This window comes from Macadamia integrifolia, unplaced genomic scaffold (genome assembly GCF_013358625.1).
Source record: "Macadamia integrifolia cultivar HAES 741 unplaced genomic scaffold, SCU_Mint_v3 scaffold629, whole genome shotgun sequence".
In the NCBI taxonomy this organism is placed as follows: Eukaryota; Viridiplantae; Streptophyta; class Magnoliopsida; order Proteales; family Proteaceae; genus Macadamia; species Macadamia integrifolia.
The window spans coordinates 349,785-355,784 of NW_024870501.1; positions in this window are offsets into that span (position 1 = coordinate 349,785).

The following is a 6,000-nucleotide window of genomic DNA, read 5'->3' on the forward strand; positions in this document are numbered from 1 at the left end:
TTAAGGGCATCGAATTTGTTTATGAACCTTTATTTCATATTTCGTGGTGATGGTCAAGACTCTAAGAGTATATTGAAAAAAGGGTATCAACGAGTCAGGCTTAGTCGAGCTAAATGGATCAGACTCAGTCGTGCTTGTAATCAGTCGATCCTAATATGGCAATCAATGGGTATGATGCTCATATCGGGAATGACCGATTATAACTGAGCCAAGCTTTAGTCGACACATATTTTAATCAGGCCAAGGTGCTTCAGGCTTGATCGGGCTTGGAATTGACACTCTATGATTGGAAATTAGTTGGAGCTTCCATGATTTTGTTTAGGTAGAGGGTCTCTAACCAAGTGGAATAGAGGAGTGCACCAATAAGGTATAAGGAAAAGGTTTTGTACATGGGTGAGCAATGAGATCATTTCATGGGAAAAGAAGAGAGATATAAATAGATCATGTACTCTCTTCTAGTGGCTTAGAGAACCTTTTTTTTTTCCATTTGTTTAGTTATTATCATCATTATGCTCAGATAGTTTACGATTTAGAGGGATAAAGGGTTCTTTTCTAGTAACTATGATATATATTGGAAGGTTTCCATAGGAAACTATTTTAATAATAGAAATTATTAGGTTCTCTTTGGTATGATTTATATTTGTATTTATTAGACATATTTCTATTTTTTGTAGATATTTGGTATGATTTATAATCCTTATTTTTATTTATTACAAATCAAAATAAATCACAAACCACAAATGGCTGAAAAACTATTTGTGATTTGTAGCCAGAAATCATTTCTTTTGATTTGTTCTTGAGTGCGAAAGCAGGCAACAATGGGAAGCGCTACTGCGCTAATGCGCTATGAGGTTTGATGGGGGCAGCAATGGATATGTTTGCAATTTAAATGCTGGTATGCATTGAATAGAGGGCATCTCACATGTTTGATAAAATTACTGAAAGAATTAGAGGAATTGAAAACTACAAAATTTATTTTGCAAATAGACATACCAAACTCATTCTAATTATATAATCAATTCTATAAATAGTAACCAAACTATTGTTATTTGTGATATGAAATTTATTAACACAAATGATTTCTCAAAGATAAATAATAAATATAAATATAAATTAAATCAAAGAGAGTCTAAATTATAGGAAGCATTACACATTTTTTTTTGGGTAACGTGGAGATAACATTACATGGTGGAAGCACTTTGGAATCTATTGATAAATAACTTGTTTCTTCTTATAAATTGTAGAATCACTTATATGTTTTCTTTCCCCTTTCCATCCTCCTTACGTCATGAAATAAAAAAAGAATGTGTCGGTTTGGAATTAGTCATGTCAGAACTTTTAAAGAATATCTTTCAGACTTCTCATCCCCTCCGTAAAATTTTAAAAGGAAAAAAGTCCAATTTCTTATTGATATTGAAGAGATCAGAGCAAAGGTTAGGTTTGGACAGCGTCATATATAACAATAGCTAAACTATACTTTGAAATTAACTGGGATCGTAGGGATGCTTATCACCCAAGTTGTATTAATTTAAAGGTATTGATAATGTATTCAAAAGTTGAAAATGGACCAGGTGATTAAACCACTGTTGAGCTGGTTATGGTTGATCTTGGTTCAACAAAGATCGACCTCCAGCCAAGGTTTTAAAACTTGGGATCTATCTTAATCGATACAGATCCAGGTTGAATAGGATCAGTATCATTAGATCGGATGGATTTAACTTTTTTTTTTTCTTTTTCCCCTTTTAAAAAATTGGTATTTTGGAGCATTTTACCTTATCAATGGATCAATATTGGATCGATCAAAATCGGGGATTGGTCTTATTTGATAATCGAATCCAGGCGATCTTAGCCAATCTAATCTGATTTTTAAAACCATGCCATGAATTGGTATTGAATCAATCAAATCAAGGAATATTGGTCTTGTCCAATACCAATCGAATCTGGGCAATCTTAACCAATATGATTTAGTTTTTAAAACCATGCCTTTAACAAGTAAAATACTGTGAGGGGTAGCTTAATTAAATGGTTTTCGGTTCATTTTGGTTCTTGGTTTTCTCAGGAAAGAGTCACTCAAACGCTACCCAAAACCTCTAACCACTTAGAAACAAAGAAACATGTCTATTATAAAAATGATGTTTCTCAATTCTAGTGCCGCCCAATTAGTTATTCAATGGCTGAATTAGTTATTCAACGGCCGAATGAACTTGAAGATGCATGTCTGAATCTTCCCAACCGTTAGATGACTAATTAAAGAAAGGCCAGACTGCTTGTTCAGCCCCCTATGAACTGGACGAATCGGTCCTCTCTTTGACTAATAAACGTTGTAGACTGATTCTCTCGTCTTCAGCAATTTGTTACTGCTATGGGTTTGAGTTTGAAACCCTATTAAGGAAACCACACAGGAAAAACAAGAACACGAATCTAATAAAATTATGGAGGATCGATTTGTACCTTTCACCTAGTATGCTGAAGATGATTGATGTTGGTCACTCCCACTTTCGCTCTCTTGGCTTGGCTATGGATCTTCTACAGCCCCTTAAATCTCCTTGGTTCTCTCACTTTAGTGGTGAAGTGGGGAAGAGTGAATAATGGCTGTGGGGACCCAAAACCTAGTATTTATAATACTGACCTGCACTCAAAACCCTAAACCACAATGGGTTAAGCCAGCATATCCCTAGGCTTGAGAGTGGACCGAACCGGTTCATGCAATTTGACTCTCACCCATTTAATCAACTTGAATAATTAATTTAGCCCATAAATCCAACAATCTCCCACTTGGGCTACATTAGTTATAAGGATGTCTTTTAAATTGGTGTGGCCATAAAATCTTATTACATTAACCACTCTTACTGTGATTCAGTTGAAAAACCACTCACATCGAATAACAGCAGAAGATACACCTCAATATACGGCATACAACTTTCTGTTATTACAAACATAAGTAAGTTTCTTAACACGAATCAATGTGGGATACCATCATAGAAATATTGACATATCCTCAAATTACACTGTTGTCATTCTATGTAGGTCCTTAACTGAAATATTAACCTTCACTGTGGTAAATCGCCTTTGATCTGTGGTTAATATCTAACTGTGGCCTTCCGCCTATAAACTGTGACAAATATTGCCTATGAACTGTGACAAATACTGTCTTAAAATGTGGCAAACATTACCTTTTGAACTGTGGCAAAATATTGCCTATAACTAAGACAATTACTACCTATAAAAACATTCTCAAATGAAATCATAAACCAAATATCTCAAGAAATAAATGTGCACTCTCATACCTAGTTTGTTTCAATTTTTCTTCCTCTTGAGTGCAAATGGAAATGAGCTCATTTAGGCTCCAATCGTCCTTCAGTACAATGTAGGTAGATTGGATAACCTTATACTGAATAGGGAGGGTATTCAGTGCAATGTGTACAATATATTCTTCATCGATCTGTATTCCAAGATCCTTAAGTTTACCAGCATCAGTAGCTACACCCAAAATGTATTCTCTAACACTCCCACATCCATCATACCTTGTATTCATTAGCCTGGTCATCAATGTGGTTTTCTCAGCTTTCTTATTGTGTTGAAATCTAGCTTTAATAGCATCCAGAAATTCTTTTGCAGTATCTTTGATCTCTATGTTCCCATGTATAATTTCAGGAACTGCCTTTTTTAAAATCAGTATGCACTTTCTGTTTGCTTTAATCCATTTCTTAAACTTGGTCCTTTCAGCACTTCTGCTCGAGTCTGTGAGAGGCTTAGGTTTAGGCTCCCTAAGTGCCAAGTTTAAGTCAAGAAGACCTAAATACAATTCTAATTCCTCCACCCACTTTTGATAGTTGTTACCAGTGAGTATTGGGATGGAAGATACATAACTTGAGGGAATGGCCATCTTATTACAGCAGTAACAACAACACAATACATGCCAAATATCAAAATATAAGTCATAATATAAAAGCATGTAATACCATCAATATATTTTAAATAAGAGTTACAACTAAAAATGTATCCCTATCCTTTGGGACAGGAATTAGCTGATGCTCTTATATTCTTCTTTTAACTGTGAAAACAACACCAACTTTGGAATTCAATCACCTTTGGGCAAAAGAACTCTAAATTCAATGTCCCTTTTCTGAAATGTGGATGATTATCCTCAAACCTTGATGACATAACCTTTAGGAAAGTATCACCTTTACTGTTGGGGAAGATACAATCGAACTGAATGTACCACTTTTGTGGATTTCACTCAGTTCTATCATATTTTTTCCATTGGAGATGTATATCTTTATGTTCAAAACATACATATAAATATGTCACTAGGACAACAATAACCATACAAGAGTCACAACTGCAACTACATTCCTATCATTTGGGCTAAGAATGCACTGGTCCTCTTGTAAATTCATATTTACTGTAAAAAGAACAATAACTTTTGAAATCCCTTCACCTTTGGGCTTAGGAACATCTAGGTTACTGTCATTTTCTTAACTTTGGTGACATCACCTTTGGGCAAATGTCACCTACATTGCTACCCTGTGGAAAATCATAAAATAACAAGATGTACCACTTTAGTGGATTCCACCTCATCATTTCATGGTTTTCTAAAGATTACTTTACAGCTAAGAATGAGCAGAAGCTTACACCCTTTTCCATATTAACATATCTCAATTTAAAAATTTTTCTCAATTTCATGGTAACCAATAACATATATATTTTTAAAGCATTGATTTATGTCATTTTGTTTCAATTATTGAAACTAAATACAACATAAAATTTCAAATAAACATGTCATATTAAAAATTAGATCATTAAATGTGGCCCGAAACAAGGAATCCAACGTAAAAAATAGATTTCAATTTGGCCTTAAAACGAACCTTTAAATGAAATTTAAAGTAGTTTAAATAAAAACCCAAAATGAACAAAAACCAAACAAGCCTTTAAGGTTTTTTTTTTTTTAATTTTAAGAAGTCAGCCGCCGCCTTGCAACTGTTCTGCAGGTTTTTTTCTTTTTTTTTAGAGAAATTTTTTTTTCTCTCCTCCGACAGCCAGTTTCCAGCGGCGTGTGCCGGCACGTTCGGAGGTTTCCGGTGACTTGCGGCATACCACCGCGACCGTCTTCTTGTGATCTACAACTTTCATGAAGAAAGTTTTCCCATATAGGATCTTTAAGTGATGGTAAAATTACGATTTTTATGATTTTCATGATTTTTAATCAAATCAGGTTTTAAGTAATAATCAAAATCCTCATGTATGAGAAAAATTCAATCGATTCTTGTCCCATGTGGTCTGTTCTAATACCACTTGTTAGAACTCCCTATGGGTTTGAGTTTGAAACCCTATTGAGGAAACCACATAGGAAAAACAATAACACGAATCTAATAAAATTATAGATGATCGATTTGTACCTTTCACCTAGTATGCTGAAGATGATTGATGTTGGTCACTCCCACTTTCGCTCTCTTGGCTTGGTTATGGATCTTCTACAGCCTCTTAAACCTCCTTGGTTCTCTCACTTTAGTGATAAAGTGGGGAATAGTGAATAATGGTTGTAAGGACCCAAAACCTAGTATTTATAATACTGTCCTGCACTCAAAATCCTAAACCACAATGGGTTGAGCCAACATATCCCTAAGCTTGAGAGTGGACCGAGCCGGTTCATGCAATTTGACTCTCACCCATTTAATCAACCCGAATAATTAGTTTAGCCCATAAATCCAACAATTAGATCCACGGGAAGGCCTTCCATCGATGATGCTGATGAGATGGTGGTCAAAGTGGATGCGCTCAAACATGGATTGCATGCATACTGTGACACTCCTCTTTGTCTTCCTACAATTGGGTCAGATGTTTGTCTGGAATGGGAGTGGGTTACCAAGGAAGGCTGTCTGGCACGCGGCTCAAAGATTGAGATTTATTATTTATCTATGCTGATGTGTTACCCTACTCTGTCAACCTCATGACTCTATCCTGTTTGAAGGAAAAACTCTTTATATCGTTGTCCTATGT